This window comes from Chelonia mydas, chromosome 11 (genome assembly GCF_015237465.2).
Source record: "Chelonia mydas isolate rCheMyd1 chromosome 11, rCheMyd1.pri.v2, whole genome shotgun sequence".
NCBI classification, from domain to species: domain Eukaryota; kingdom Metazoa; phylum Chordata; order Testudines; family Cheloniidae; genus Chelonia; species Chelonia mydas.
In genome coordinates, this window is record NC_051251.2 from 7,474,278 (window position 1) to 7,497,950 (window position 23,673).

The following is a 23,673-nucleotide window of genomic DNA, read 5'->3' on the forward strand; positions in this document are numbered from 1 at the left end:
GAGGCTGCCACTAATGGTAGGATGCAGTGAGGAAGGGGCACTGTGATAAGCAACAAGAGCAGATAAATAGGGAGGGGAAGAACTGTGAAGGGCTTCAAAAGCGCTTGACCTTGACTAAGTGGAAATGGGGAGCGAGTAGAGGGACTTGAAAGCAGTAGGTGGAATGACATTGCTAGAGCACTTGTCCAGGAAGGTCATCTTATTAGCTGCATTTTGAATGGACTGGAGAGGGGTGACTTGGTGAGGCCAGAGAGAAGGAGGTCATGGAAATCAGGCTGGAGATTTGAGGGAGGGACAGACATGTCTGGATGAAGGCTTGAATTCAGAAATGTTATGCGAATGGAAAGAGGACTAGAATGACTTGGACACAACCTGGATTTTTGGATCAAGAGAAAAGTCGATAGTGACCTTCAGGATATGGGCCCTGTCCACAGTGACAGACGATGGGGGAATAGGCAGGGCTTGGAAGGAAGTACCAGCAGTTCAACTTTTGCCATGTTAAATTTCAGCCATGGAGACAGGTGGAGATATGGGATTAGATTGTGTGACACAGGTCAAGTCATCAACATTAATAATAAAGATAGTCAATGACATGAAGACGGTAGTTGAAGCAAATGAACTCTTCCAAGGAAAGGGTGCAAGAGCAGAACCAAGCAGAGAGCCCTGTGAAACCATTATAGAGAGCAGAAGACAGGAAGGGAAGGACACCTTAAAGAGATACTGAAGGAGTGACCAGGAGAGGATGGAGTCACCAGAACCCAAGAAATATTAGATGCCAAGAAAGGGATATGATTGATGGTCTGAAAAGCAGAGGTTAGGATTATGAGGATGAAGTAGATGCACTCAGATTCTCCAGCTCGAAGTCATTAGAGACTTCTAATGTATTCATTCCATTTTCTGCCTTGGTCTCCAAATCTGTCTTTGAGGCTGACTGCAGTTTGCACTTGGTTTTTTCACTGTCAAGTGCTGATTGCATATGGGCTCTCTCTCAGGACCAGTTTCAGCAGGCAGAAGATTGGATATTTGACCTTTTCCTGAGTGGAGGACGGGTTTTCAGGCTCTCATGACATTAGACCTACAACATGTGCTGTTATAGTTTAATGTTCATTGATTCACTTCAAACTCTTCTTAGCTCAGAAATATATAGCAAGACAAGCCTCCTTAGAGTCAAAAGCTCTGTGTGTGTTTGATGTCAATGGAACTATTCAAGTGCTGAGGTGTCTGATTGGATGAGAGCCTTAGCAGAAACAGGCTGAAACCAAAACCACCAACACTGAATATGCCTGAACTTTGGAAAGTTGGACTCCAGATGCTAACTTTATGGTTTAAGCCCATCTTTAGCAGTTAATAGTGTTTATTCTCTCTCCATTTCCTCTTTGAGACAAGCGCATTCTTGGTTTTAAGGCATGTCTACACTGCAGTTGGGAGGTGTCATTGCAGCATGTATAGTGATACCAGAGCTACCTGTGATCTAGTGAGATCAAAGCTAGCTCAAGTGACGATAGCAATGAAAGAAAAGGAGTACTTGTGGTACCTTAGAGACTAACCAATTTCATAGAATCATAGAATATCAGGGTTGGAAGGGACCTCAGGAGGTCATCTAGTCCAACCCCCTGCTCAAAGCAGGACCAATCCCCAATTAAATCATCCCAGCCAGGGCTTTGTCAAGCCTGACCTTAAAAACTTCTAAGGAAGGAGATTCTACCACCTCCCTAGGTAACGCATTCCAGTGTTTCACCACCCTCCTAGTGAAAAAGTTTTTCCTCATATCCAACCTAAACCTCCCCCACTGCAACTTGAGACCATTACTCCTTGTCCTGTCATCTTCTACCACTGAGAATAGTCTAGATCCATCCTCTTTGGAACCCCCTTTCAGGTAGTTGAAAGCAGCTATCAAATCCCCCCTCATTCTTCTCTTCTGCAGACTAAACAATCCCAGTTCCCGCAGCCTCTCCTCATAAGTCATGTGTTCCAGACCCCTAATCATTTTTGTTGCCCTTCGCTGGACTCTCTCCAATTTATCCACATCCTTCTTGTAGTGTGGGGCCCAAAACTGGACACAGTACTCCAGATGAGGCCTCACCAATGTCGAATAGAGGGGAATGATCACGTCCCTCAATCTGCTGGCTATGCCCCTACTTATACATCCCAAAATGCCATTGGCCTTCTTGGCAACAAGGGCACACTGTTGACTCATATCCAACTTCTCGTCCACTGTCACCCCCTAGGTCCTTTTCCGCAGAACTGCTGCCTAGCCATTCAGTCCCTAGTCTGTAGCGGTGCATTGGATTCTTCCGTCCTAAGTGCAGGACCCTGCACTTATCCTTGTTGAACCTCATCAGATTTCTTTTGGCCCAATCCTCCAATTTGTCTAGGTCCCTCTGTATCCTATCCCTACCTGCCACCGTAGCTACCACTCCTCCTAGTTTAGTATCATCCGCAAATTTGTTGAGAGTGCAATCCACACCATCCTCCAGATCATTTATGAGGATATTGAACAAAACCGGCCCCAGGACCGACCCTTGGGGCACTCCACTTGATACCGGCTGCCAACTAGACATGGAGCCATTGATCACTACCCGTTGAGCCCGACAATCTAGCCAACTTTCTACCCACCTTATAGTGCATTCATCCAGCCCATACTTCTTTAACTTGCTGACAAGAATACAGTGGGAGACCGTGTCAAAAGCTTTGCTAAAGTCAAGAAACAATACATCCACTGCTTTCCCTTCATCCACAGAACCAGTAATCTCATCATAGAAGGCGATTAGATTAGTCAGGCATGACTTGCCCTTGGTGAATCCAAGCTGACTGTTCCTGATCACTTTCCTCTCGTGTAAGTGCTTCAGGATAGATTCCTTGAGGACCTGCTCTATGATTTTTCTGGGGACTGAGGTGAGGCTGACTGGCCTGCAGTTCCCAGGATCCTCCTTCGTCCCTTTTTTAAAGATTGGCACTACATTAGCCTTTTTCCAGTCATCCGGGACTTCCCCCATTCGCCACAAGTTTTCAAAGATAATGGCCAATGGCTCTGCGATCACATCCACCAATTCCTTTAGCACTCTTGGATGCAACGCATCCGGCCCCATGGACTTGTGCATGTCCAGCTTTTCTAAATAGTCCCTAACCACCTCTTTCTCCACAGAGGGCTGGCCACCTACTCCCCATGCTGTGTTGCCCAGCGCAGCAGTCTGGGAGCTGACTTTGTGATTTATTTATTTATTATTTAAAATTTATTTGAGCATAAGCTTTCGTGAGCTACAGCTCACTTCGTTGCATCCGATGAAGTGAGCTGTAACTCACGAAAGCTTATGCTCCAATAAATTGGTTAGTCTCTAAGGTGCCACAAGTCCTCCTTTTCTTTTTGCGAATACAGACTAACACGGCTGCTACTCTGATAACAATGAAGCCGCAGCAGTACAGGCTGTAGCTGCTTGAACAGGTATCCAAGGCCCTGGACGAGCAGGGGTAGCTAGAGCTTTGCCACTGTTGTTACTCTAACTAGAGCAAAGCTAGTTTGGGTATGTCTACACCTGCTGAAATCACACCTCCCAGTTGCTGTGTAGACATACCTTACTTTGAGGGCCTTCATTCAGAATGCATTTGAAAATGGGGAAAATATTTTCATGCATTTTTGGCATGTTAATCCCCAGAGAAGCTATACTGTAAATTAAACAGCCCCACCATCAGTGAAAGCAACACTTGTCAAAATAAACATGATGTAGCTATATATGGTCAGAGACTGACTTCCAAGTGGAATTAATGGTAATTAATGACTCTACAAGCCCGGGGCTGTTCTGTATTTTATCTCGAGTAGTAACAGCTTACAGGTTCTTTTATTATTGCAAAAGAAGATCTTTTGCCTTGGTAGGTTAGAACAAATCAAATTTAATGAGACCATTATGTCCCCTCATCACAGTGCACCATTTATCCCTCTCTGGTTTGCATACAGGTGACCACACAGGCAATCCAGCAAGGCCATAATAAACCTGCATTACAAACAATGAAATATTCATCATTTTATAACTGCACTAAAACCCCAAAAGGAAACCCTGCCAATAGGCCTGTTGCTTGGCTGCAAATGGAGAATGAAGTATGTGCAACACGGCAACAATGGCACTGACGCAATTTCATTCAAAACCAATAGCAAGGTCAGCGCTCGTCACAGTACAAACCCTATTGCAATTACACGGTTACACTGGGAGGGTTGTGTTTGTTCATATTGGACATGGTAGGATGGAATTAGAGCTGGTGGAAAAAAATTCAAATTTTGAAATCTTTCCACCCAAAGTAACATTTTTCGCAAAAAGATTTTTACCCCATTTTGAAGCTATAAGTGTAACCAAGGGGGAAAGGGGTGAAGAGTCAGCTATTTTATTTTAGTGGGGAGGCTGGTGACAGGAATCAGTCTTTAGCGGTGGGGAAAGAACAGAGGTCTAAAGTTGTGCCTCTGGTTTTGTTTATGAGCGCTTAGGAAAAACGGGGCAGTGATGATCCTGTGCATTTTTTGCCATAAGTTGCCATGTGCTCTGGAGAATAAACTTGGTAGGTTCTGACCCAGAGAGACGGGCCACAATAAGGAAGAGATCTGTGACTGTGGAGGGAAGAGGAATGGGAATCACAGCCCCCACCCCCACAAATGAGGTTGATCGCATTTCCTCAAAGTCCTTTTCCCCTGTTCCCAACAGCTGTGGGACTTTATTCTTCCAAACCAATAGACCAACATGGGTTGTAAGGAGAGGTTTGAAGGAGGATAGAGAGGGCATTTCATGGAGCTGAGGGGACAAATGGAGCACTGAGAAGTGAGCATGCAGAAGAAGGCTGAGGATCATGAGGGGCTGTAGAGTGAAATTGAAGACAGCTCCGTAAAGAACCACACGAATCATTAGAGGGATGGAAAACACGCGCGACAGTGAAACACTTAAGGAGCTTTCGCTTAACGAAGAAGATTAAAGGGTGACTTAATCACAGTCCATAAGTACCTACCTGGAGAAAGGAAATTTGAAAATAGAGGGCTTTCCCATCTAGAAAAAGATATAAGAAGCTGACAAATTCAAATTAGAAATAAGGTACAATTTTTTAACAGTGAGGGTGATTAACCATTTGGAACAACTTATGAAGTGCTGTGGTGGATTCTCCATCACTAGCAATTTTTTAAAATTGTTTTTCTAAAACTATGCTCATGTTCAAAGAGGACTTAATTGAGGGAATTTCTATGGCCTGTGTTATACAGGAGGTCAGACTTAGACAGTCACAGTATTGCCTTCTGGCCTTATCTTTTACGGTAGAGCACAGATGCAGGCAGGGAAAGAGCTGTGCCAGATTATTGAAAGTGTTGACAAGGGCAGGGTAAGGGATTAAAGCAGTGAGGATGACATGGCTGGTGAGAAGGAGATTTTAGCAATGGCTAGACTCAAGTGGGGAAAGGTAAGAGGCAAGGAAGGAAGAAGAGTGGAAATTGCAATGGAGGGACGAGATGACCAAGGTTTTAGCAATAGAGATGGAGCGGAAAGATTGGGCTTCAGAGAGGATGCAGAAGAAGAAGCAACAACATTTCACAAGAGCCTAGGCATAGCAAGAGAAACTAAGAGAGGAGTCAAATTGTAACAGGATGTGCTGTCCCTTTAAAGGTACGTCCAGATCAGCCCTTTCCCAAATTCCAGACCAAAACTGCAAAGGCATTCTGGGAGTTGTAGTTCCCAGATAGACCTGGGAACTGTAGGCTAGTAGCAGAGCATGCTGGGAAGAAAGGCTTGCTTTGCTGAGTTTGGAGAGAGATGTGAAAGGAGCAAGAGTGGCTGTTGGGTTGCAACAGAGATGCTTAGGCAGGGCTTTGGAAGAACCTGAGAAAAGACTGGAGATGAGGCCTACAGGTAGGCATGCAAAAGAGTACGGGAAGTTGATGCTGTTGTGGATTTTGTTGGCGGGCCAGTCTGCAGATAGCAAAGCTCTGGGTGGGGAAGGGGTGGGAGGTCTGGTTTCTTGGAGAATCCTGAGGGCAGGCCAAATAACTGCGGCAGGATCTAGGATCTTGGGGCTGGAGCTCTCAGGAGAAGAGCTCCCCTGTGCCTCTGAGGGGTGACATCTGATACAGCCTCTTGATGTGGGCTATGTGACAAAACTGTATGGCTCACACTGTAGCCAAAGGTAGAAGGTTGCACAGGCCCTGGGAAGAGGACTGTGACCTGAGGAGAGCAAAGAGCTGGGGAGGTTTTTGGTTGGTTTGAATTTCTTGTTACTTAGGAAGGGCTGGTCTGCTCTGTTTGGCTGGAGGGCTACCCAAAAATGAGAGGGAAGCTCCGTGGAGAGAGGTGGGGAACTGAGGCAGTTGCACCTGACAGTAGAAAGATAAGCTACTGCTATGTTGTCAGTCTTGTGGAATGAATACTGGACAGCTGAGAGCTGCAATGGGCATCTGAGTGGAGACATTCGTGCTAATATCTTATCTTCATTTGGGTCTACGCCATAGGTGGTTGTACTTCTTTGGGGGATTTTTTGGGGTGTGTGAGGGTTTTTTAATCATATGTGTTTGCTTGCTACTGGAACAAGTAAAAATTTTTATTACATCCTTTGTTGCTTTATCACAGGGGGTCTGACAAAGGAACAAGTTGGCTGCTCTAGGGGAAAAAACGTAGATAAAGCAATCCTGCTGCCCCACCCACAGCTTGCAATACAATGTGATTTATTCTTCTGCTTCTCATTGGTCATTACCAGTCTTCACTCTTTATAAGGCCAGATCCTCAGCTGGTGTAAATCGGAAAAGCCCCACTGACTTCAGCAAAACTATGCTAATTTACAAGAGTTGACGTGGCCTTTTATTTTGCATTCCTCAGTCTGGTATGAAGCACCTATGGAAATTGCTAATGCTTGGCAAAAGGCTCATTATTCATCATGTAGCTACACCGAGCTGTCTCTTTCATGTATTACTTTTTAAATATTCTGAACTTTTCCTTATTTTTCCACATTCTTTCCTATTATTTACTTTTCTTCTCACATCAATAACTTTCTTCTTGTTATCTATACTCTAATTTTCCTGACCAAATATCCATACCACTATTATAAGTGTTCCAGACACTTAACATGAATAATCAAATTATCTTTTTCGTTAGGAAAAAAAAAAGGATTTATATAAGCTTAATTAGCTTGCGCTACTAATATTCCTCTGCTCTAGCAGTCAAGTTGCCTGTGTTAGAAAAGGTTATATCTCTACTAGGAACTGCTATATGGGATCAGGCCTGTGGTCCATCTGGTTCAGAGTACACAACTAAGGAATAACTAAGTGCCCATAGGACAGTTAATAGCTAGATTATGCCTGGAAGCATGACTCAAGGCTTCATGTCTCTTAAGATATTACCATTATCATAGGGTGGCCTGTGAATTTGAGATGATGTCTGTAGTGTCAGGTGATACTGTATAATCTGCTGGTTGATTGCTGAGCACTGTGTTAATCCCCCAGGCAACATCCAGCCAACAGAGGACTCCATAGTAAATGAAAGGGAAAAACAACCTGAGGGGAGAGGGGAGTCTGGTTCCTTCTGAAAATATCATGGATAGACCATGTGGCCAGTGAAGAAGTATTGGAGAGGACTGCATATCCCCCCTCCTGTTGGAGCTCAGCAAACTCTATTGAGAGGTCTTATGAAAAGAGAGATTTTATTTGCTGGGTACATTTTAAGAGGTTCAGTGTGTGATGCATGTTTATGGACACTAGAAGGAAAAGTTCATGGGAGAAAAAGGAGATTTTGGATGGATGAGTTGGTATCATGGGTGGATCAAAAGGATTAATCATTCACCAGAGATTAGTAGAGGATTGTGTGGAATGGGTACCATGGTTGCACATATCCAGTAATGGAGAAGCCACGTTAGAAGTATTCCATTAACTTCAGAGCTCAGAACCAAGGTTTAGTTTTCCTAGACCTAGATCTTGGTAATCAGTGGTCGTCATTGAAATCTCTACAGTTTTGCCTCTTGCTCAAGTACTGACACTGCAGCATTAGTGAGTAAATGCAATAAAGTAACATTATCTTAAGATTTCAAGTCCCTGCAGGGGCAGTGAGAATTGCATATGTCAAACCCCACTCACTGAAGAGAATACAAATAAAGACTATGCGAGTCCTGTCTGTTTAGTATCAGTTTCTACTGCGGGTGCAGTTTATGTAGCACTTAAGGCCTGATCCTGTTCCCATTAAAGTCTGTGACAAAACTGTCTACTGTCAATACATCAATTGGGACTTCTGATGATTCTAAGAGATTCCTTCTGCATCTAGTTAAACAAATAAAATGCACTTTCAAACTGAGGTGTTGTCACTGAATGTGGCCGGGTTCAAACACTTACTGTGAAGTTTGTTAACACATGCTACTCCTGTGACTGACAGCAACTTGGGATACTCACTCAACGCTGGCAAATTTAAAATGACAGTGCAAGGGTATTGAGCTGCTGGAGCCTAGAAAGCCATTTTGTTCTCTTCAGTATCTCATTTCCTGGTCACTTGTTTAAGTACGTCGTCTTCGTGGTAATCCAAAGTGGACCTTCTCCTCTGCATAGCCCGAATGCAAAGCACTTGTACACATGCTCAGCGTTGGGCACATGACTAGTCCCATTAGAACTCTCACATGCTTAAAACAATGCACATGCTTAAGATCAGGATAAGTGTTCGCATGCACCTAACTTCAAATTGCAGTTAATGGAAACAAAGAGTATTTATAAGAACTAGAAGGTTTAATTTTGGAGCAGGTTGGAAAAAGACAACTGGAAATGTTAATCAATTTCTTATAGTTTTTGTTGAAATTTCAGAACTGGAAACTTCAAGCAGCTCTATGTATGCACTTTCTCTCAAACTTCTGTCACTTTCTTCCATAATAGTAAGGAATCCTCTGTCTGATCAGATGGTGCAATCTAAAGGAGCTAAAGAATAACAGAGCAATCATGAATTTAACTGTAGATCTGATTCCTGGACACTTTATTATAGTGCAGTATTCCATGGAAGAGAGTGCAATAAAATCTGTATTTCTTCTTCTTTTTTTTTTTTTAAAGAGAGATAAAAGGGTTAAAGCAATGGAAATCTCAGTAGGAAAGCACAAGGGAATCAATGAGTAATCCCCCTTAGGCAATTTTCATGCTTCTCAAATTGTGCAAGACCAGCATTTCCTGCTGCCATGCAATGAAAAGCTAACCTTGTGGAGTCTGAAGACATATCTACAGATCATTCCCCTCTATTCGGCATTGGTGAGGCCTCATCTAGAGTACTGCATCCAGTTTTGGGCCCCACACGACAAGAAGGATGTGGAAAAATTAGAGAGAGTCCAGCAGAGGGCAACAAAAATGATTAGGGGGCTGGAACACATGATTTATGAGGAGAGGTTGAGGGAACAGGGATTAGTTAGTTAGACAGGGGATTTGATGGCTGCTTTCAACTACCTGAAAGGGGGTTCCAAAGAGGATGGATCTACACTGTTCTCAGTGGTAGCAGATGACAGAACAAGGACTAATGGTCTCAAGTTGCACGTGGGGAGGTTTAGGTTGGATATTAGGAAAAACTTTTTCACTAGGAGGGTGGTGAAGCACTGTAATCGGTTACTTAGGGAGGTGGTGGAATCTCCTTCCTTAGAAGTTTTTAAGGTCAGGCTTGACAAAGCCCTGGCTGGGATGATTTAGTTGGGAATTGGTCCTGTTTTGAGCAGGGGGTTAGACTAGATGGTACCTTCCAACCCTGATATTCTATGATCAAGCCCTTTGAATTCCTACCTGTACTTATAAAGGAGCGTTTCTCTCCAGCCCGAACCCAACCTCCTACTCTGAAGAGCTCAGTGAAATTTACCTTCAGGGCTGGAGAACTTCTCCAGATGAGGGGAACTTTGAGAAGTCCAGGGTTCCATAGTGTAAGGGACCAGCATATAGGTGGTCAGGTGTAGCAGTTACTACTGGGCTGGGGACACAGAATTAAGGGGAGGCCACAAGGCAGTTGTCAGTCAGCAGGAGTCAGAGGAATTGTGAGAGCCAAACGCTGTAGGCAAGGTCAGGGTTAGAGTCAGGCCAAGGTAGGAGACTGATGATCAGGAGTAGCTACCAAGCTGGAGTCAGGAGACATGAGTCAGGGTCAGTGTCAGTCTGAGGTCACAGGGTAAGGCAAGGTCTAGAGGCGCAGCAAGCCAGAAGTCTGCATGCCCGAACAACTTCCTGGACCACCCTCTAGGGTTAAATAGTAACCATGGGCCAATCATAGGGCCTCAATGTGCTGTCACTCTGGCCCCTTTGGGTGGTATTTCCTGCTGTGCATGATCTGCACAGTGCTCCTTGGATAGAGCTCTGTATGGCCTCCTTCTTACAGTGTGGGACTGTCACCTGCTCCAGACTCTGCGGACTTGGGTTCTAGCCCTGTGGCTCCTTACACATAGGTTTTGCCCTCACGCTTGCGTTATTTTCCATATGAGTTGTCATGATTTGCCAGGAGCAGCTTTTGCCACTTATTGGGCTGGCACTATGGAAAAAAAGTAGGGTTTCAAGTTAACTCTCATCAGGGGAGAAAATGAAGAAAAGTGTGTCTTTCTCAGCTCTGCTTCCTGAACAAGTGACCACTCTGAACCCTGCTTCTTATACCGTCAGAGCATCCTCTGTTAGTCAATATTAGTCAAAACATTGCAAAATGTGGTTGGAATATAATCTGTTATGTTTAATTTAAACAAGGTAGCAACAGTTTGTCAGAGCTCTCTTTAATTTGCCTGCAAGCTGACGTCAGTTGGCACGAGGTCGAAATTGTTTATTCACCTTTGTAGTCTGACTCTGATGCTATACTGTGCCCTTGATGTCAAACATTGAGTATGGGTTTATTTTACATTTGAATAGCAAGACTCTTATGAAGAACGTAAGAGCTCTATGTGCCTTAACAATTAACCTTGCAACATAAAACATTTAAAAAACATTCAAACTGGAACAAATTCATTCAACCCAGCCAGTCAGAAAAGAAAAAGCAGCTCCTTGCCATACCCCATTGTCTCAGGAACAGTCCTTCAACCTTCTCTAAAAATCCCTATCAAATAGGTGTACCTGGAAGGTCATCAAATTCAGGTCATGGGTTTGGTGGCTTTTGTATTGCCGCATCACCTAGGGGCTCCAACCAAGACTGAGGCCCCATTTTGCTTGACACTAAGCAGATGCATAGTGAGAGTCCCTGCCTCAAACAATCTATGATGGATGGGAGAGGAAACAGCTTGCCTGAAATCACAGTTCAGGTAAGTGGAAGAACCAGGAATAGAAACCATGTGTTTTGACTCCCTAGCTACTCTCTCATCCCTTACCTCCTAGTGCCTCTGCTAGGCACTACTTCAGAATTCCAACTGCTAAATTGCACTGAGAGAGCTAAAGCTCCATTGATTAGTTTTCTTATTAGTCTTTCACTTGAACAATTGCTGTATCTGACAGTGCACAAGTGGGAGCGAAGGTGGTCTGTGCAATCATGACTTAGAAGGGCAAAAGGTCTGTAGGACGCATTCTGAATTAAGTTGTTGTCCATGATGCATGTAGGGGTAGGTACTCCCAAACTGCCTGCCATTTACCGTCCCATTGGGCCAGTAGCCAAAAAACGAGGGTGAAGCAATAACAAGCATGCATTCGAATAACAGAACACTCAGCCATATTTTTGTTGTCAGGGAAATTCCTTGGATGGGTAAAACTTTGGAACCGGCAGCGTTACGAAGAAAAATGTGAGCAATGAAAGACAAGACAGAATCATAAATTAAACAGGAGATTCTGGGAATAAGTGTGTCCTCCAAACTGCCACTGTGACTAATTCAGCATCATGACTACTTAATGCAAAGCCTGTCTTTATTAGATCACTGCGCCTGGTGTCGTAAACCAGCAGGAATTTTAGATGTGACATAAAAGCAGAGGGCATGCAATGAATTTTAAAAACCAATGTATAGTATATGACTGATCTCTAATTATTAGAGACCCCAGGTCCATTGTCGTGACTGCAGTATGAAGGGTGACCACCGAATACCCAGCTATGTATAGCAGTATGATTAGTCTCTAGACAGGAAGGATAGTCCTGTGGTTAAAGAACTGAAGTACAATTTGGGAGGTCTAGATTATATACCTGGCTCTCCCTGTGTCAGCTCAGGCATGTCATTTGATCTTCGTGCCTCTATTTCCATCAGTAACATTAAGATAATAGCTCTTTCTTTGTTTGGTCTATTTAAATTGCAAACTCTTTTGGACAATGTTTTGCTTACTATGGATTTGTCCCACATGTAATGCGGGGGGGTTCTGATCTTGCCTGAGGTCACTAAGCACAAACTGTAGAACTAATCATAATAATTTAGAGATGTCTGGTTATTAAAGGGTTGAACTAGAAAGGCAACACATTTGGCCCCTTTTCTACAGACCGTAATGGAAGGGAAAGCTTGAATGTATGTGAAATAAGAAAATACACTTCACTTCATTTCTATATGGACTGTCTCTTCCTCCCAACCTAAGTAATGAATATGCGTCATGCACCACAGATTGATCAGTCGTGGCACACGTAGAGTGGTTACTATGTATTCTGCATTAGCCGGTGTGTGGCCACTCTTATTCTGCACCAAGAGTGCCCCTGCGTGGTTTAGCTTAATCCACTTTGAAAGTGGATTAAGCTAAAATGCACCAAGGCACTTGTAGTGAGGAATAAGAGAATCCACACGGAGTTAGTGTGGAATAAGCTAGGGTGAGAATTTGAAGTGTAATAGCTAACTACCTTCCCTGTACAGATGAGCCCTTAGTGGCAGGAAAGAATCAAATGGTTCAAGATCAGATGCTTATCTGAACCTCTTGAGTCTGCAAAATTTGCCTGGAAATCTCTGATCATTCACGCTGCTGGATGTGCTAGGAATGCCCTAAGAAAAGTCTTTGCTTGATATGCTGGGAACAAAGCTACCAAGGAGCTCATTGTGAGGAAAAAACACTTTCCAGAAGGTCTATAAACCTCAGTTCCAAAACTAGGGAAAGTTTTTAAAGTTGTCGTGAGTCGATTCATCCATCTCTACAGTCCTGGGCCCCACAGAAGACCTTATGAGAACCAATGGTGGTGGATAGCAAAGTGACTGTGAAATTAACACAGCAGTGCCCTTCTGGAAAGTGGGTTTGTGTTAGTCAGCAGACGCTAGATTATAAAAGGGCTGTATATTTAAGGCCTGAGAGATCTAAGTTTTTCCAGACCCATTTGCCTTTATCTCTGAATAAATTCTTAATTATTCTTCCATAGTGTAGCGGTCCCCATTAATAATCCATTAGTTTGCATAGCCAGAACAATTCCCCCTGGCTTTGTTTCCCTGAAAATGCCAGCTGAATCCCGTAAGTATGATGATCCTGTTAATAGCATATCGGAGCATATATAAGCAAGACACATTAAATCACAATAACTTATCCTAGAGTGAAGCGTTGAAACGTCTCCTATTTAGGATGGGTATGCCCACCATAGGATCCGCATAGCATAGCTGGTCAATATTTTACCCTTTTAAAGAATATATTCTATTAGTGGGGGCACTGTTGAGACTTTTCCTTCACTACTGGAGACCTACATCAGGAAAATGTCAGTCTATGTTGTTTGCTCAAGTGTGAATTTCAACCAAAAATGTGTCCTGTTAGTACTTGAAGTAAAATGTGTTAGCAAGTTAAAATGATATTTTCTGCCATCTGGACTGCCTGTCATCAGCTCATAAGTACAGGAGAGAATTGTTAAGTATAAATTACAGTTGGTGAAGAGGAAATATAAGCACTTCATGAATGGAACATATTGGACTCATTCGCCTACTAATATAGGGCCTGATCTTGCAATCAGTGTCCACTGAAAACTCCCACTGAGTTCAAATAATCACTTTGTCTTCAGGGAAAGCGTGGTGTGCACAGTGATTGGGAGATCAAACCCACCCAACCAGTCTTCAATGCCTGTAGTACTCTGCTTTCTCTGGCTAAAAGTTTCAGCTACCTCACTCTCGTGACCATCAGCTACGGTAGTCTTGAGAAAGCATCACACGAAAGAAACTTAGTCTCTTGAATAAGAATTTTCAAAGCTGTCAGCCCATATAAAAAAGCATTCTAAGTATATTAAGAAAAAAATATAGTGAACTGAGTGTTGGTGAAGAGAGTCCTTCTGAAAGTCCTGGAGACTGAAGTCCTCTCTTACTTATAATACATTAACACCGAAGGTCCCAGATGAAATTAAGGCCTCCTTGTAGAAAGTGCTGGATATAGACATGGTGAGAAAAAGAGCCTGCAGGATAAAGGGTAGAATTGGGAAATGGAGGCACAGAGCTGTGAAATGATTGATCCTTCACCACACAAGAGGTCAATAGCAAAGCCAGGAATGGAACCCAGGTCTTCTGACTCCTAGCCCAGTTCCCTTTCCATTAGACAACACTACCTTGCCCGGGGAGTGGTAGTACAGACAGCCTCATCAGCCCACCACTCTGGACGGGTGTGACCAACTTAGGGGTGAGATGGGCCTTCTGCCTCCATAGTCCATAAATCCCCAGCCTCTCTACTGAAACTGCCAATAAGGAGGTGACAATAAATGCCACTTATGTTGGTGGGTCTTGTGATATGGAAGCTCATCTGCTCTGAAAGGTCACCTCGTGTTAATCAATTTTAAGAGCTAGTCTACAGGGAGACTTGATACATGGCAAGCCAAGGTGTAAATCTGTAGCATGCTAGCTTGCCACACACTCTCTAGCCATGTGGATTGTGCTACTGCACACTAAAAGTTCCATAGTGCACTTATATGTACTGCTTTGACATCAAAGCACGCTTCAGAGCCTATAGCGTGTGGTAGCCGGGAACACCCAGCCAGTTAATGCATAGCAAACTAATGCATCCTGGCTTGCCATGCACCAAGTCTCCATGTAGACAAGCCCTAAAACATTTATATTCTAACTTGTACAGCTGGTCAAAAAATATAAGAGAAACAGTTTGCTACGGAAAAATGAAGTTTCACTGAAATTGAAATGTTTGTGTGGGAACAACCATTTTGATTTAATTTTAGGTGGGCAGGAGAGTCAGACTGTTTTGTTTCCATAATGTCAAAACATTTTGACAGGGTCAGAATACTTAGCTTTAACTTTAATACATGTTACTATTGGGTGTATCTGTCTAATATATAGTTAAAACCACTTACTTCCAAATTTTTTAAAAAATGGAATTTTCATTCTATAGGAAACTTCAAAATTGCAGCTTATTCCGATTCAGAACAAAGAATTCAGAATGTCCCGTGGAATGGAAATTCTGGTTCCTGACCCACCCGCTCTACTCCTTTGAGGAAAGGCCATAAGTAAGTGTGCCCCACGCTTTCCAAAAATCAGACTGGACTCTGCTCCAAAAAAATTGTGTAAGCCACACACCTCCTGGGTGTGGTGTTCTGTCCCCTTTAGTGGCACCGAGACACTTAGAGAGAGATAAAATGAGTCTGCTCTACAGCGTTAGTGAAGAGCCCATTGGCTTTTAGCTCATACTGTAGAGGCTCATGCACTAAGCTCCACAGTTTGATCCCGCCCGCTGACGACCAGGGTCTGTTGGCGTTACACTTGCAGGCTCAAAACCGGATAAAGTTGACAAGCATAATGGGGATTCTGTAGTCGTTGATGAGACATCTGGTATAACTGTAATAGCCATTCATTTCTTAAAGTGTCTGTTAGCTCAAGAGTTTATGTACCGGCATTGTCGTATTAAAGCAGATCACACATTTTCTGCATTTGCTTAATTATTAATTTCTAGGTTTTGTTTTATAATGAATTCCATGTGGCTTATCACTGGCAGTACTGTACCTGCATATTTTGAGAAGCCTGTGAAGGGCTAATTGTAATCCAGTGACTGTCGCACGTGTCAGAACAAACTCCAGTCTTGCTCCAGTCACTGGCTTAGGGTTTCCAAATGCTCCACACTTTACCCCTGAATAAAATCTCATTTCCTGTCAAATAATGCCAGACAGAAAGTGAATTCTGCATTTGAAAAAGCACTGTGTGTCCTTTTTGTAAGTAGAGAATGCCAGGATTTCTAAGCAGAAAGTCACCTTATTATTTAAATAGGCACTAGCTGGTTTGGGGTTTTGTTGTTTGTGTTTTTAGTTAAACGTGCTTTACTTCTCACCTCATTATTTGGTTGTATTAGTTACAAAAGTTTTAGCATATTCATAATAAAAGAGAAAAAACAAAAAAAACCCTCAAAACACTTCCTGTCTACAAATGATCTGCACTAGCCTAGTAAAATCCCGGAAGCAATTTTACCAATAGATGGAAACAAGGCTGTAAGATCAGAAAGGTCAAACTGCTTTAATGTTCATTTGGATCACAGAAATCCGAACAGTGGTTCCTAAGCAAGGAGAGCTAGGGCCACTGGGGTAAGTGACACTTTGGGAGGGGAAGGGTAGAATGGGGACAGGATAAAACTCTCCACTGCTTGGACAGAGGCTGCTATGTCAAGGGTGGACGGGGGAAGAACGGAATCCATCAGATTCACCCCATCACCCACAAATGAGATAGGAGCGAACACACCACGTTTTACTAGCCCTGCTCCAGCTCTTTTTATCATCTGTCGTGAGCCCATATCTCTCCCATACTGCAGGAGGATGCTACCTCATCATTCTACCTGGAAGCAGCAGGACAAAAGGAGTTTGGAGATGAAGATTTCCTCGCTCAGTGTCTTCAGTGAAGTGAATTGAATGGCTTCTGCCCTCGTTCCTTAGGAGATGGCAGAGCGATTTCAATTGCTGAAAGAGCCCCACTAAACAAAAAACAATTGCACAGCAGTGTTGGTGCCACAAATCACTTCTCTTTTCATCCTTGGGCACCATGTGACCTTCCCCACACACCGTCTCACAATAGCCTGAAACTCATTTTCATTGTAAATAACGCCAGTCAGGAAAGAGACTGCTCCTGCCAGTGCTCAGCTGGCACGTCTGGATGAATACGAACATGTTTTGCATGCCTTTTCATATGAAGATCTCAAATTGCTATACAGTTTGAATGCTAATTAAGTCAGCTTCTTCCTATCCCTGTACGGAAGCAGAAAAAGATACAGGGACAGCTGGCCCACCAGGGAAATATAGCCACTGCAGAATAGTGCACCACAAAGTGAATAGCATGTCCAAGCGAGTGGGAGCTGGGAAGAATATAACTAGGGTTTTTACCGGGACACTGTTACTCTTATGGAAAATTCCGCAGGGATTCTTCCTGGCCACAAGCGTTCAGCATTTTGGCTTTGCATTTGCACCTTTAGCTATCCAGGGACTTACAGTAGCTGTGTCTTCATCTTTACAATGCCCCCTAGTGGCATGCTAGGGCACAGGTTCAGTACTTGGTCAGAGAGAAGAGGAAAAAGAAAAGGAGTACTTGTGGCACCTTAGAGACTAACCAATTTATTTGAGCATGAGCTTTCGTGAGCTAAAGAAAAGGAGGACTTGTGGCACCTTAGAGACTAACCAATTTATTTGAGCATGAGCTTTCGTGAGCTACAGCTCTGTAGCTCACGAAAGCTCATGCTCAAATAAATTGGTTAGTCTCTAAGGTGCCACAAGTCCTCCTTTTCTTTTTGCGAATACAGACTAACATGGCTGTTACTCTGAAACCAGAGAGAAGAGTGCCACCTACTGAATCAACAATTTCCCACTTCCTGTTCCTGCAGCACCTGGAGGTTTCCCTAACAGTCCCTTGCCAGTCCAAAAGAGGAATATTATGCATGTCTCTCACTGAGCCTGTGATAGGTGGCATACAACACATTAGGAGAGAAATTCACTCCCAGTGCTCTTTTGACGGCTTGAGTAGCACATAGCCTTATGCTGCCTCTCCATGGCTTTCACCCTGGGATGAATTTCTCCCTAGCATTTTAATAATTGAAAAAGGAAATAATCTGGGAGGAGGGGTTATGTTTTAAAATCAGCTGAAGCTCGTGCTTCAGTTTGCCAGTAGTACCACTGCAGCCAGAGATTTGGGACATATCTGTCCTTTGGAGCCCTGGCAAAGGGAGCCATCAGATTGCTGAGTAATTTACAGTGCATTCAGAGGTATATGTGAATTAATATTTTAAAATGTAGCCATTCAATAAACATTAATGGATCAATGTTGTCATTTTAATCACCAACTTATCACTAATTAACAGTTGTTAAAATATGTAAAAAGTAATAAAAGAAACATTATAAAAGCGTAATGTCATTCCATGTAAAAATGTCTGAATTATAAATAGAATGCTTTTTTCATAGCTTTCCCTATGATTAATGTGATACTCAAAATGTCATTACTGCCTTGCAATATGTATCCACATGCTCCATGTCATGGATAATCTTTTATGTCGGTAATGTGTAATTGTATTTGCCATAAAATGATGGAGCAGGATTGCTTTGGATATAGTGTCTGAACACAATTCCCCTTCTGATGTCTTCTCATTGTGGAACACTTATCTTAATGCATGTCAATATGTTTTAGCACTTCCCTAGAGGATGTCATATACAATATGCTGTGCTGGACAGAAGTAACATACTTGTGATGTGATAGAGGGAAGAGATGGGGCTGGGAGAACTTGTTTGGTTAAAATAAGACTCTTCCCCACTCCTCTTACTGGACCTTTGAATCAAGCTCAAGGTATAGGAAATTTGATTTTCGGACATACGTATATCCTGGCCTCCTAGTACCTTCCTCTCCCTGCTCTTTGTAGCATAGAATACATTACAGTCTTCTTTGTTCATAAAGGGAAAGATCTGTGAGCATCTGCTATTCCCCTTCCTCCCCAGTAGAAAAGTCTCCTTGTTACGGATAGTGAGGCCAGCTCAACTCTCCTGGGTGCAGAATACTCCCCTGCATTGGTGCATCAAGACCCAGTAGCCTATCATCTTTAATAGGGGAGCATTGTATTCACTTCCTTAACTAACCTGGGTTGTTGGGTTAGTTTGTTTTTTTAAAAAACTCTTTGTCTTGTGCGTCAGGGAATGCAAATGCTAGCATGTCTCTTTGAAGGCTCTCTAAGCTCTGTCAACAGTCTCTCTCAAGTTTTCAGGCATTATTGCAGTCAAACAGCACAAGGAGCAGCATCTGTTCTGTTTTGTCAATTTTCCCATCTGTCAAGTAAGTTACATCATCAGAAGCAAGCTCGCCACAGACTAGGACCCACCCACTCAAACCAGCACCAGACTCTGCCATAACAACAGCTGCAAAACATGCAGACGTTTCTCCACTGCTACAATGATCTGTAACACCCACAACCCACCTTTCAAGATACATGAGTCATATGCATGCCTATCTCAACATGTGGTGTACCTCGTCCAGTGCACTAAATGCCCCAATAAGAACGAGGTGGGTGAAACCAGAGAATTGCAACACTCCCAAATGAACTCACACAGAAAAACACTAAAAGCTAAAAACACCCTATCGCCTGTGGGCGTACACTTTTCACAGAATGATCACTGCGTATCTGACCTCTCATCCTCAAAGGAAGTCTTCACAACACCTTCAAAAGATGAGCCGAGGAGCTTAAATTCAGAACTTTACTAGACAGTAAAATGATGGTATGTTAAGCACATAAGTGGGTGCAAGATCATCACCTTTGTGTATTTAAACCACCCCCTACACACACAAATTGTGGAACTTGCATGTTTGCCAGCCATCACTTAGCTTGTCAGTTGTGTCCCTTTCCCTGCACCCTTTGTCTGTCTTGTCTAGACAATAAGCTCTTTGGGACAGGGACCATCTCATTCATAGATGAGCATATGAGCTAGCACAATGAGGTCTTGATCCTGAGTGGGTGCCATTGTAATAGGCAGTCTGTCTGCTTTATAGGTTTTGATTGATCTCTGTGTGGCTAGTAAGTATTTGCAAAGTAAATACATTGCTACCTCTTTTTGACAGAGTGGTTCACCAATGTTCAGGATCTTGAAGGCTCTTTTGTTTAGGAGGAGAAGTTAAATGTACATTTTGGGTTTTTTTGTAAATACACAGGATTGCATCAAGTCCTGTTTCCCTGAACACAGCAGGAATCCAAACCGCACTGTTTCTTTACTCACAGTGTCGAGCTTCTTTACAGCCAGCACTTTAGCCCCAAAACTCTCTCTGAGCTTTTTCTCAGGGTGACACTTCTGTGGCAGCATCTTTGGTATTCTTGCTGCTTCTCTGTTGTTTCTCACATGCACAGCTCCACCAAATACTGCCCCTGTATTTGCTGTGATGGATGCACTAAACAGGGAACTACAACTCCCATCAGCCTGGCCCCATTGCACATCCCTTTCCTCCTGGCCAGTCCCGGACCAGGAAGTGGCAGAGTTCTGCTGGGAAGCAGCAGGTGCATGGGCAAGCCCAGAGCTGTAGAGGAGAATGTCCAGGAACTGTATGCAGAGCAATGTGTGGAACAGGCTGTGAGTGCTGGGTGTTACAGCTGGGGTACAGGTGTGTGGGTCTTAGGGGGGAGCAGCAGCAGCAGCATCTGGGCAGGGAGCCAGTCAGAAGGGCCCTAATGAGACACACTAACTGAGCCTGGCTTGGAAGCCAGAGGGCTCCTGTTTGCTTCATATAGAGACTGAACTGAAGAGGGCTGCCTAGGTACTAGGCTTTAAGAACTTTGACTCTCAGTTGGATTGCCCCAGAGACCCAAACTTTTACTGCTATTGCTCACTTTGAATTGTAACTATTTAAGCTTCTGTATCTAGGGTATTTCCACCTTTTCCTTTCCTGCCAGCCTCAGGTAGATACCCTTTCCCTTGGCCATGTGTCTGAGTAGTTATTAGGATTCACCCTACAAGTCCTAGCTGACGAAGTGCCTACAGTGCTTGTTTCTGAGTCACGGGACATGTAGCACCTTAGGGGGTTGGTGTACTCCAGCACTGTGCAGCTGCAATAACTGTAACTCTGTCATTCCCCAGGGAAACGTGGGTCCACTCGAGCCTTCCCATGTGCGTATGTTTTAGAAGCCCAGTCGCTTTTATCCTGAGTGAAAGGTGACGGTTACACTCACCAGGCTCAGTGAGGTTTACCCCAACTCGTAACAATATTATGATCCATTGAGCTTATGGAAGCAAAGTGATGCTTGCAGGGAATGCTTCAGCAATGGCATTCTGGTGAACGGTCCAGCAAAGTTATTCCAAGAATGAAGAAAAAATGTATGTATAATTAGAGCGATTTGCAACTGACCATTTTTTCTCCTTGGAAAGTAGCTTCTCACTTGCATAAAGTGAGCGGTTTTTCATCTAACATACTATGTTGCTTTCACAGAAACTAGTTTAAAATGGCAATGTGAAGCTGGAAAATGCCTTGCTTTCCGGGAAACAATATCTTCTTTGTTTTGCCGGTGGGGAGAATTCTTGCCTCACTGCTCTCTCTAAAATGATAGAAGATTGCTCAAGGTTCCATATAAAGTCCAGTGTTATTTAGTATACTTATGATCTGGAAAGGGGTTGAGCAAGGAGGTAGCAAAATTTGCAGATGACGTAAAGCAACTTGGGCTCGGTCTACGCTTCGCCGTGAAGTCAACATAGCTGTGGTGTTATACTTATAAGAAGCACACAGGATCTTTATAGGGAAGAAGGCAGCAGGCCGCATTTATTGAGAATACAACAGTTAGCATATGCTTTTCATTCTCTCTCTCTCTCTCTCTCTCTCTCTCTCTCTCTCCTGCCAGATGATGTTTATAGTTACCAGTCCAGAGTCTGGATCAATCCAGTGGCCAGCCACATTGGTCGCAGAGGGGAGCAGGGCTCTGTTGGTCGCTATCCAATACTCCTGGAGTGGCAAGACGAACCCAAAGTCCCACGGTAAAGCACCCTGTTCTTATAGTCCCTTTTTCTCTGCTGAAGTCTATAGATTTTGCTGTGTCCGTTTCTGACCGGTTACTCCTTGATTGGTGTTAACATTCCAAAACGCCTCTGAGAGGGTCGTCCTGTCCTGGTTTCAGTTTAATCAATTGTCTTTAGGGGTGCCAGCCTTCACCTCAGGGTTGTCAATTTGCCCTTCCTCAATCACGGCTACGCGTTGATGATTCTTTGGCGTCAACAAATCTCGATATGTGTCTTCTCTCCTCCTTTCTTGACCATCTGGTTAACAATGACCTTCACACCTTATCTTTTCCTGATACATGCATTCCTCATTCACACAAGCAGTCTCTTACAGAGACCAAACAGTCTTTTACAGAGATTTTGAGAATACAAACAGTAGTATTTTATATCAATCAAAAAGGCATTGCAAATTAAACCTTCTAAGTTTTACAATCAATAACGAAGACAATTTACATTGAGACCCAGGCCTTCAATGTTCCTCTAATCTACTTAACATAGACACAGTACAGAATCCTGTCTCTTACTAACTAAACCTTAAAACAAAGAACTAAAGAGGGGCCAATTTGTAATGCATATGGGAAAACAGAATCTCATAGTCCCACAGGGTCATTCCTTTCTGCTATTCAAATGGGGTGGCTAGCAGGATGAAATCAAATTATACATTAATTCTTATAGTTCAATTCTAAAATCCTGCCCCTACATATCCCCCTTTTGACCCTTCAAGAACAATTCTTGAGTGGGTCATATCTTATATAATTGTTTCATAGCCACATATTGAGAGGCAATTTGAGCTTGCGGTTGGAATTTAACAAACATCCAATACAATTAGCAATGGATGCAGCATGATTGACAGTATGCCTTTAGAGGTAGGAGACCAGCCTGTGAAAACATCATACCAGTGATATGCAGTGAGTTCCCTTTCAGAGTCAGCAATGTTAATCATATCTCCATTTGTATGTGTTATTTGGAGAACTCGCTTTCCTACATCTTTTTGAGTTTTTTGTAAATGTGTGATCTGAGAAAATTAAAGCCTCCCAACAGTACTTTCAGGGAATGAGCGTCAGTAGGAGCTGGCATTTCTACTAGGGCTCTCACCTTGCGCTGATCTATTTGCCTCCCTTCTTGTCCAGTAATTATACCCAAATATGTGACTTGGGGCTGCACCAATTGAGTCTTATCCAAGGCTACCTTAAATCCTGTTTCTTGAATTAATGCTAACACTTTTTCAGTTATCATCTGTGTCTGTGCCTCAGTTTCCCCAAAGACCAGAATATCATCTACATATGAAAACACAAATGGTCTATCTTGTGGGCTTAATCTATCCGACATATCTACCACGTGTCTGTGTGTGATTGCTGGACTGTTGTGGTACCCTTGGGGTAATCGACAAAAAGTCCATTGCTGTTCTTTCATAGTAAAGGCCAACCGATCCTGTGAGTCAGGGTGTAGGGGAATAGCAAAGAAACAATTGGCTAAATCAATTACTGAAAAATATTTTGATGTGGCTTGGACCTTTTGTATGACCTGTGTCATGACTGCCACAATAGGAGCCATGGGTATTGTACCTTTGTTAATCCTCCTGTAGTCAATTGTTAGGCGCCAGGACTGGTCGTCTGCTCTTAGTACCGGCCAAACAGGAGAGTTAAAAGGTGCATTTGTTTTTCAGATTACTCCCTGTTGTTCCAGCTCCTGGATAGTTTGTACCAACAGGGCCTCTGCCTCCTTTGGATAAGAATATTGCTTCTGGGGATGCACTAATTCCCCAACAATTTTTACACAGGCATTAATTTTGCCACAGTCTGTTTTCTTTTGAGTCCAGACTGAGGGGAATATCTGGCACCATTCTTTAATTTGCTGGGCTGATAACGCCGCGATTGGTTCCCTCCCCCTTTTGCTAATA

General features: G+C 43.3%; 1 long non-coding RNA gene across 2 annotated transcripts; it reads left to right on the forward strand.

Moving 5' to 3' along the window:
* The first annotated feature begins 459 nt into the window (after nt 1-459).
* On the forward strand, nt 460-17,245 carry LOC122462478. 2 transcript variants are annotated; one of them, XR_006285028.1, is made up of 4 exons: nt 460-472; nt 5,830-5,873; nt 15,182-15,296; nt 16,586-17,245. It is a non-coding gene; the product is annotated as an uncharacterized LOC122462478 (long non-coding RNA). The 2 variants fall into 2 exon arrangements; XR_006285027.1 differs by lacking the exon at nt 460-472 and having other exon boundaries at nt 5,686-5,873.
* Nucleotides 17,246-23,673: the final 6,428 nt, after the last annotated feature.